Below are 11,242 nucleotides of genomic sequence, written 5' to 3' on the forward strand. Positions count from 1 at the left end.
GGGAAGTCCAGCCTTAATATTTTAATTTGCACTACTCAGATAATCTAGGAAGATGAGTATCTGTCCTTTATTTGTTGATAATTTGTACTTCTTTTATGAATTGCTCATATTCACTGCCCATTTTCTTTCTTTCTTTTTTTTTTGGCCACCCTGCGTGGCATGCGGGATCTTAGTTCCCCAACCAGGTATGGAACCCGTGCCTCCTGCAGTGGAAGCGCAGAGTCCTAACCACTGGACCGCAAGGGAAGTCTACTGCCCTTTTTTTTTTTTTTTAACTGCCTATTTTTAATGGAGATTTTAGTCTTTTTAAATGATTCTTAAAATCCAGTTTATTGCATGTCTTTAAATTTCCTTTATGGTGGATTTTTCTGATTAAATAATACATGTTCATTATTTTAAAATCCAAAAAAATACATTAAAATGTAAGGAAGAAAGTACTCTCTTTAAATTTTTTCAACTATTATTTCTTTGGTTATTGCTTCTCTGTCTTATTTTCTCTTTATGGAATACTTTTATGTGTATTTCTATTATATATACTTTCTGTATTCCTAATTTTTTCCTATTGTTTTATTCTCTTTGTCATTTTCTCTTAATACTGAGAAAATTGTTTGTTCTGGTCTTCAACTTCTTCAACTTAGAAAATACTTCTTTGAGTATTATCTCGCTATTCTCTTGTCTCCTTCTGAACTGCTTTGATATGTACACTAAATTTCCTTGACCTGCCTTCTATATCTGTTATCTTTCTCTCGTATTTCACTCTTTTTATTTTTTATCTTTACATTCTAAGAATTCTTTGAACTGGTTATCTAGTTAACTACCCCTATCCCCAGCCCCAGCCCCAGCCCCAGGTAACCACCATTCTACTCTGTTTTTATACACTGAAATACAGAGAAACTCTTAAATGTGAAATTTGGGGAGAACATTTTAATGAATGTTTCTAACTCCATAAAAGAGACAATATCTAGGAAAGTAATCTCATTAGTACCGTGAGTAGAGTGAAATATGTAAAACTGGTATTCGTGGAAAAACGGGTCAAGGATGTTTAACATGCAAGTCACTCAGTAGCTATGGGTATATTTCTTTTTTAGACTCATGTTCAAAAAAAAACTAATAGAAGTGCTTTTTATCTTTTAATCTCATGGTTCATTAGCTGCATTATGAACATAATAATGTAAATTCTCTCCTAACATACTCTCTGGACTCCTACTTAGAGATGTAATTGTTTCATCTGTCACTGTCTCAGTTTTCTAAATCTTGAAAATGTTACATTGAGTGATCAAGATCAGTGTCTTCTGGACCACTTCTTAACCTCTTTTTTGTTTAATTTTAGACATATTAGCCTTTGAAACTGGAAGTCATAATTCTCAGAAGTCTAGAGTAGTCATTAATGACATGGATCCTCTATTTTAATAGACCTTGATGATAATTGACTTAAGATTTTTAAAAAATACCCAAATTGAACTTCTAGAGATGAAAAATGCAATGTCTGAGATGAAAAATATAGTGGATGGGATAAATGACAGATTTGACATTGTAAAAGAAACGATTAGCGGACTTGCAGATGTAGCAATAGAAAACATCCAAAATGAAACAGAGAGAAAAAAAGTACTGAAATGGAAAAAACAGAACATCAATTAGCTATGGGAAAACTTTAAGTGATAGTCTAATATATACGTAATTGTAGTCCACAAAGGAAGGGAAGGGAGGAAGGACAGAAAAAGTATTTGAAGACATAATGATGAAACCTTTTCCAGATTTAATGAAAACTCTAAACCCACAGATCCGAGAAGCTCAATGACCTCTATGCCCAAGAAACATGGAGAAAATTAAACCAAGGCACATAGTAATCAAATTGCTTAAAGCCAGTGATAATGAGAAAATCTTAAAAGCAGCCAGAGGGGAAAAAAAATAAAGATAATAGCAGATTGCTTGTTGGAAATGATAGAAGCCACAAAAAGGAGTGGAGTAATATCTTTAAAATCCTGAAAATAAAAACCACAACCTAGAATTCTTTGTGCTGTGAAAATATTTTTCAAAAATGAAAGTGAAATAAAGACTTACTGACATACAGAAGTTGAAAGAATTCATCACAAGCAGGCCTATGTAGAAGTAATGTTATAGGAAGTCCTTCAAGCAGAAGGAAAATGATACCAGCTGGAAATCTGGATGTAAAGGATCTGGATATACACAAAGGAAAGAAGCCCACAGGAAATGGTAACTACATGAGAAAATATAAAACACTTTAAAAATTATTTAAATCTCTTTAAAAGGTAACTTGCCTTTTTAAAGTAATGATAATAGAGTGTTTTCTGGGATTTATAATCTACTTAGAAGTATGAAAATAGCACAAAAACCAGGAAGAGAGAAATGAAAGTTTACTGTTGTAAAGTTCCTTTTTTTTAAAGCCATTTTAAAAATTGAGATATAATTGACATATAACATTATATGTCATAGAGTTCTTATATTCTGGTAAGTGAAGTGGTATAATATACCTTGAAAAGTAGTCTGTGATAAGTTAAAAATGTATACTATAAACCTTAAAGCAACCACTAAAGAGACAAAATAAAGATATATAGCTAATAAGCCAACACAGTAGATTAAAATGAAATCATTAAAAATTTTAATCCAATGGAAGGTGGGGGAAAAGGAATAAAGAACAGATGGAGAAATAAAAAAACACTTAGTTAAAAAAAAAACACACTTAATAAGATGGAAGGTTTAAACCAGTCATATCAATCATATTAAATGTAAATGTTCTGAGGGCCTCAATTAAAAGGCAGTGATTGTCAGCTTGTATAAAAAAGAAAGACCCAAATATAAGCTTCCTAAAAGAAACTTACTTTAAATATAAAGACAGTAAAAGGTTAAAACTCAAAGAATGGAAAATGATACCATGTTAACACTACTCAAAAGAAACTTTGTCAGTAGAAGGTGCTGGAGGTGCACTGGAGGAGGAAGATGTGATGGTTAATTTTCTGTGTCCACTTGAGTAGGCTAAGGGATGCCCAGATAGCTGGAAAAAAAATATTATTTATGGATATGTCTGTGAGAGTGTTTCCAGAAGAGATTAGCATATGATTCAGGGTGCTGACTAGTAAGGAAGATCTGCCCTCGCCAATGGCAGCTATTATCTGTTGAGGGTCAGAACAGAACAAAAAAAGGTAAAGAAAGGGCAATTTCTTGCTCTCTCTTCTTGTACCGGGGCATCCATCCTCTGCCCTCAGACACTGGAGCACCTGGTACTCCAGGACTTACACTAGTGCACACACTCTACTCTAGTTCTCAGGCCTTTGGCCTCAGACTAGGTGTTACACCATTGATTGGCTCCCTTGGTTCATGGGCATTCAAACTGAGACTGAATTATTCACACTGACTTTACTGGTTCTCCAGCTTGCAGACTGGGGAACTTCTTAGCCTCCATAACCACTTGAACCAATTCCTATAGTTCATCTCTCTCTCTCTCTCTCTCATATATATACATCGGTTTAAACCACATGGGTCCACTTATACCTGGATTTTTTTCAATACATACTACACAATCTTGGTTGGTTGAATTCAAGGATGCAGAACCCGGGATAAAGAGGGCTGGTGTAAAGTTACATGCAAATTTTTTACTTCTCGAAGGGTTGTTGCCCCTAACCCCCTAATTGTTCAACGGTCAGCTGTGTGTGTGTGTGTGTGTGTGTGTGTGTGTGTGTGTGTGTGTGTGTGGTGTGTATCCCCCATTGGTTCTGTTTCTCTGGAGAATCCTAATACAGAAGAGGTTTTCTTTCCTAGTTCCAATGTGTTTATCTGGTTGGGCTCTTGCAGAGTTTTGTTTGTTTTTGGTAGTTCCCTGGCAGGCAGCAGCAAGTGGTACCTCCCTAGTTTCCCCACCTCCAACCCCTTCCAGAAGTTTCCAAAAGCATCTGGTCTTACCTCCTCATGGACAACTTCATGCACACACCCCATCTCAAGCATTTTTAAGAGGCAAGCATCACCTCCCTGTGAATGGCTTCATCCCACAGGTTCAGCAGCATTCCCAAGGGCAGCTAATGAGTTCCACATGTGCCCCAACTCACTTCCCAGCTTTTTACTAGTGACAGCTTTCCAGTGAGTCAACAACCACCACCCTCTTCTCAGGCAGCTTCTGGGAGGCGTTCCTGTTAGTCCAGTCCATGTTTCAGCTGGCTTTCCAGCATGTCAACCATAACCCTGCAGGCAGTTTCCTAGCAAATTTCATCAGCATTCTAGCCAGTGATCCTTTACTCAACAATCTTGGGTTGTCAGTTGCACACCAGCTGTGGCCTGTAACAACCCAGGAAACTTGGTCATTTGATGGGTTTCAAACATATCCTCACCTGAATCCCAGCCTTGGGGAAGAGTCTCCCCCTCCAAGTTTATTTCTTTTGGGGATACCCTCCCCAGCCTCAGGGTATTCTTTAGAGTGCTTTTTATTCCCCACTTAGCCAATTCCCAGTTACACCAATTCCCTATTAATAATTCTTTATATTAAATGTTCCTTGTTCAAAATACTTTGTGGTTTCTGTCTCTGGATTGAACCCTAATAATACACCAGGGATAAAGAGGGGCACTTAACAATAAAAGGGTCAATTCATTAGGAGATCATAGCAGTCCTAAGTGTTTAGGTATCTAAAACAGAATATCAAAATACATGAGGCAAAAACTGATAGAAATACAAGGAGAAATAGACTAGACAAGCCCACAATTAAAGTGTGAGATTCCAATACTCCTCTCCATAAATGACGAGGACAAAACTAGTAGAAATATAGAAGAGTTAACACTATCAACCATTTGACCTAATTACCACTTATACAACACTCCTCCCAACAAAAGCAGAATACAGGGCTTCCCTGGTGGCGCAGTGGTTGAGAATCTGCCTGCTAATGCAGGGGACACGGGTTCGAGCCCTGGTCTGGGAAGATCCCACATGCTGCGGAGCAACTAGGCCCGTGAGCCACAATTACTGAGCCTGCGCGTCTGGAGTCTGTGCTCTGCAACAAGAGAGGCCGCGATAGTGAGAGGCCCGCGCACCGCGATGAAGAGTGGTCCCCGCTCCCCGCAACTGGAGAAAGCCCTCGCACAGAAACGAAGACCCAACACAGCCATAAATAAGTAAATTAAAAAAAAAAAAGAAAATTCTTATTAAAAAAAAAAAAAGCAGAATACACATTTTTTTAAGTGGACATAGAATGTTTATCAAGATAAACTTCTGGACCATAAAACAAGTCTGAATAAATTTATGTGGATGAAAGTCATACAAAGTATGCTCTCTGATGACAATGGAATTAAGTTAGAGCTTGATGACAGGTATCTGAATATCTGAACAATAAAAAAAATGTGCAAACTAAATAACACACTTAAGTAACCTATGAGTCAATAAAGAAATCACAGGGAATTCCTTGGTGGTCCAGTGGTTAGGACTCCATGCTTTCACTGCCAAGGGCCTGGGTTCAATCCCTGACTGGGGAACTAAGATCTCAAGCTGCACAATGTGGCCAAAAAAAAAAAAAAAAAATCACAAAAAGAGAAATTAGTAGATTTTTTTTTTTTGGCCGTGCCACATGCGGCATGTGGGATCTTAGTTCCCCAATCCAGGTTCAAACCCACGCCCCCTGCAGTGGAAGTGTGGCATCTTAACCACTGGACTGCCAGGGAAGTCCCAGAAATTATTTAGATTTGACTGAAAATGAAAACAATATACAAAAATGTGTGGGATGCAGTCTATTACAGGGAAATTGATATCACTAATGCCACTAACTGGAAAAGAAGAAAGATCTCAAATTACTGACCTCAGTGTCCACCTTAAACCAACAAAAGGAGAGAAAATGAAATTCAAAGAAAGCATAAAAATGAAATAAACTTTGGAGCTGAAATCAATGAAATAGAAAACAGATAATAAGAGAAAAATCAAAAGCTGGTTCTGAGATCAATAAAATTGATAAGTTCTAACCAGAGCAATCAGGAAAAAAAAAAAAAAAGAGGGAAGACACATGACCAATATCAGGAATGAGGTGATAGTACTACAAATAGTATAGATATTAAAAGAATAATAAGATGAGACTTCCCTGGTGGTCCAGTGGTTAAGAATCAGTCTTGCAATGCAAGGGACACTGGTTCAATCCCTGGTTGGGGAACTAAGATCCCACATGCCACGTGGCAACTAAGCCTGCGCGCCGCAACTACTGAGCCCGTGCGCCACAACGAGATGAGCCTGCGTGCCGCAACTACAGAGCTCATGTGCTCTGGAGCCTACGCACCACAACTAGAGAGCCCGCGCACTGCAACTAATGAGCCTGTGCGCCACAACTAGAGAGAAGCCCGCACACCACAACGAAGAGCCCATGCACCAGAACGAAAGATCCCACGTGATGCAACTAAGACCTGACGCAGCCAAAAAATAAATAAATATTTTTAAAAATAATAAGAGAATATAATGAACAACTTTATGCCAATACATTTGACAGCTTAGATGATACAGAAAAATTCCTTGAAAGACACAAACTACCAAAGCTCTCTCAAGAAGAAAATTTGTAACCCGAATAGCCCTATATCTAATAAAGAGATTGACTCTGTAGTTTAAAACCTTCCCACAAAGAAAACTCCAGGTCCAGATGACTTTACTGCTGAATTCTACCCAATATTTAAAGAAGAAATAATACTAAATTCTACACAAACTTCCAGAAAATGGAAGGGGAGGGAAACTTCCCTACTCATTCAATGATGCCAGCATTACTCTGATACCCAGACCACATATTACTGGTAGACCAGTATACCCTATGAACATAAATGCAAAGATTTTAAACAAAATTTTAGCAAACAGAATCCAACAATACAGAAAAAGGACATGACCAAATGAGGTTTATGCCAGGAATGCAAGATTGGTTTAACATTAAAAAATCAATGTAATTCACCATATTAATATACTAAAAATGAAAAAACATGATAATCTCAATAGATACAAAAATTTTTTTGAGGAAATACAGCATCTGTTCTTCAGAAAAACTCTTGGAAAACTAAAACTAAAAGGGAACTTCCTCAATCTCATGAAGGGCATCTACAAGAAACCTACAGTTAACATTATACTTAATGGTGAAAAACAATGTTTTTCCCCTTAGTTCAGAAAAAAGGCAGTTATGTCATCTGTCACCATTTCTAGTCATCATTGTAGTGGTGGATGACTTATTTCCAGTGCAATAAGTTAAGGAAAATTGATAAAAGGCATCCAGATTGAGGGGGAAGAAATAAAACTTTTTATTTGCAGATAACATGATTATCTATGTAAGAAATCCCATGGAAACTTTGAAAAAGCTAACAGATCAACATTCACAAATAAATTGTATTTCTACATAGTCACAACAAACAATTGTTAATGGAAATTCAAAAATACAATTTATAATATCAAAATTATGAAATATTTAGGGATAAATCTGACCAAAAAATATGCAAGAATTGTACACTGAAAACTAGAAAACAATGCTGAGAGAAATTAAAGTAGACTTAAATAAATGATGAGATATACCATGCTCATGGATTGGAAAACTCAATATTGTTAAGATGTCAGTTTTCCCCAAATTGATCTATAGATTCAAGACCCTAGCCAGACAGGTTGCACTTATGGACATGAAACTATAGACAGTTTCACATTTACTCAGTATTCATAAATCTTTATTTAGCACCTATTATGTGTCAGGCTCTGGAGATATAGTCATAGACAAAACTAAAATTCTACTCACACCAAGTCCAACGTGTGGGCTTTTTTCCCCATCACCAAGCAATTCTCAGACATCAGCTGAGTGTTGTATAGTTCAACTCAATTCTGCCACTATCTACCTGGCAATAATGTCAGGTCTCACACGTTAAGGGTTCAGTCCTCTAAGACTGCCTGTCTCGCCCCACTTCAGATGCCAGTTGCAAGTCCTGGTTATCTACCTGTGCTTCTGACCTACCAGCTATAGATTGGAGGGTCCAACAACCCCCTCCTTGGGTTTGTTTAGTTTACTAGAACTGGCTCACTGAACTCAGAGAAACATTTTACTTACTAGACTACCAGTTTATTATTAAAAGATATAACTCAAGAACAGCCATATGGAAGAGATGCATAAGGCAAAGTATGGAAAAAGGGCGCAGATCTTCCATGCCCTCTCTGGGCACATCACTCTCCCCACACCTCCACGTGTTCACCAACCCAGAAGCTCTCTGAATCCCATTTTTTGGGTTTTAATTACATAGCCATGATTGATTAAATCATTCATTACATAGCCATGATTGATTAAATCACTGGCCATTGGCTATTGATTCAACCTCCAGCCTCTCTCGCCTCCCCAGAGGTTAGGAGGCATGGGACTGAAAGTTCCAACCCTCTAATCACATGGTTTGGTTTTCCTGGCAATCAGCCCCCATCCTTAGGTGCAGTCCAAAAGTCACCTAATTAACATAACAAAAGACACCATGCTCATTCTCATCACTTAGGGAATTCCAAGAGTTTTAGGAGCTCTGAGCCAGAATTGGGGATGAAGGCCAAATACATATTTCTTATTATAAATCACAATATCACAAAAACGAATAAAATATATGCCCTCATAGAACATAAATACTATGAGAGAAAGACAGGAAAAAGGAAGAAGAGAAATCAAGGATGGCTCCTAAATATTTGATTTGAACATGTGAAGTTGGAGGTGGCTTTTAAGCCTCTTGAAGGGGAGATTTCAAGTAGGCATAAGGAATTAGGGGTCAGAAATTCAGGGGAGAGATGAGGGCTGGAGATATAGATTTCTCAGTCAACGTCAAATAAATGGTATTTAAAGCCATGAGACTGAATGAGACCATTTAAGAAAAACTTCAGAAAGAAAAGCCCCAAGGCCAAACCCTTGAATATTCCAACATTTGGAGGCAGGACAGAGGGAGAGTATTCAGTAAAGAAAATAAAGAAGTAGTGTTAGTGAGGTGGGAGAAATGATCTTTTGTGAGATGTTCTAGAAGCCAAAATAAGGAAGTATTTCAATTTTCTTAAATGCCGTTGAGGTCAAATATGAGGACTAAGAAAGTCCATTTAATTTTTCAACTGAAATTTCATTGGTAACTTGACAAGAGCAGTTTTAGGAGTGTAGTTATGGTCAAGAAGCCAATTAGAATGGACTGAGGAGACAGTTGGAAGTGAGAAAATGTAGGCAGCAACAAGAAGCAACTCTTTAGAGAAAATTATTCTATGAAAGAAAGCTAGGAAATAGAGCAATTGCTCAAGAGAGCTACATGTCAAGAAAGGACTTTTTAAAGATGAGACATAAAAACATGTCTTTATGACACTGAAAATGCCAATAAAGTTAAGGGCTACTAATATCAAGTGGGCTCTTAATGCTGCCAGGCAATTTTACTACATTTCTGTAATCCATTCACTCTCCCCATTCCTAAATAACATTAGGATCTCAGATGCCATTGATTATAAGATACATCATTATTTTACATATTACTAAGAAAGAAAAAAATGCTGCCAATTAAACTATGGCATGCCATCATTTGTAAGACAGCAATTTCACAGATGTTGAAATATGAAAAAGTATTAGAATCAATGTAATACAGTATTTTCTTTCCTCAAACCTTTAATACCTTCTCCTTATCTTCACTTTGAGCTTCCTATTTCACTGAGAAAATAGAAGCACTCAGGTGAGGACATCCTCATTCTCCCACCACCAAATCTGTCCACCTGTCTGCATCTGTACCTATCGACTCTGCCTCCCCCCCCCCCTTTTTTAACATCTTTATTGGAGTATAATTGCTTTACAATGCTGTGTTAGTTTCTGCTGTATAACAAAGTGAATCAGCTATATGTATACATATATCCCCATATCTCCTCCCTCTTGCGTATCCCTCCCACCCTCCCTATCCCACCCCTCTAGGTGGTCACAAATCACCAAGCTGATCTCCCTGTGCTATGCAGCTGCTTCCCACTAGCTATCTGTTTTACATTTGGTAGTGTATATATGTCCATGCCACTCTCTCACTTTGTCCCAGCTTACTCTTCCCCCCTCCCTGTATGCCTCCCCTTTTATTTCAATGAATAAATTGTCCATACTCTTGCTTAGAACTGATCCCCCCGATTATGTACTGAATTACATCCCTTCTTTCCTCAAGGACTTTCCTCCTGCAACCGTCGTTTTTCCTGTATTGTCCATTTCCCCTCTCCACTGTATCATTTTAATTAGGATACAAACATTAATTTCTTCCATCTTAAAAAAAAATTCTGGACCCCAATTCCATATGCAGAGGACAGCTTTATTTTTCTACTCATCTTAAAAAAGCAAAACTGAAGAAGTTGTCTATATGTACTTGCTTTCTCCCATTGCTTCGTCCCACCCTTACCTAACTCTTATCAGACTTTATCAAACTTCCATCACTACACCAAAAGGGCATGTTTCAACAACTCCCACACTGCTCAATCCAGTAGTCAATTATTAGTTCTCATCCTACCTGACCTATCAGCAGCATTTAATGCAGTGGATCATTCCTTCCTTCTTGGAACATTTTCTTCCCTTGATTTTGCAGATTCAAACCCTCCTTCTTTTCCACCTGCCTCACGGATTATTCCATCTCAGTCTTCTTTGTTGGGTCCTTTTCATCTCCCTGACCTAAGCTAGTGTATGGTTAGAAGAAACTGAACTAAGGGTAAATTATTCTCTTTAGCATACTACTGATTTAGATTTTCCAGTATTTAAAAATTCTGGTGTCTATACAGATGGCCAAGAGGTACATGAAAAGCTGCTCAACATCACTAATTATTAGAGAAATGCAAATCAAAACTACAATGAGGTATCACCTCACACTGGTTAGAATGGGCATCATCAGAAAACCTAAAAACAACAAATGCTGGAGAGGGTGTGGAGAAAAGGGAACCCTCTTGCACTGTTGGTGGGAATGTAAATTGATACCGCCACTATGGAGAGCAGTATGGAGGTTCCTTAAAAAACTAAAAATAGAATTACCATATGACCCAGCAATCCCATTACTGGGCATATACCCCGAGAAAACCATAATTCAAAAAGACACATGCACCCCAATGTTCATTGCAGTTCTGTTTACAGTAGCCAGGTCATGGAAGCAACCTAAATGCCCATCGACAGATGAATAGATAAAGAAGATGTGGTACATATATACAATGGAATATTACTCAGCCATAAAAAAGGAATGAAATTGGGTCATTTGTAGAGACGTGGATGGATCTAGAGACTGTTATACAGAGTGAAGT

Source organism: Balaenoptera ricei, chromosome 1 (assembly GCF_028023285.1).
Source record: "Balaenoptera ricei isolate mBalRic1 chromosome 1, mBalRic1.hap2, whole genome shotgun sequence".
NCBI classification, from domain to species: domain Eukaryota; kingdom Metazoa; phylum Chordata; class Mammalia; order Artiodactyla; family Balaenopteridae; genus Balaenoptera; species Balaenoptera ricei.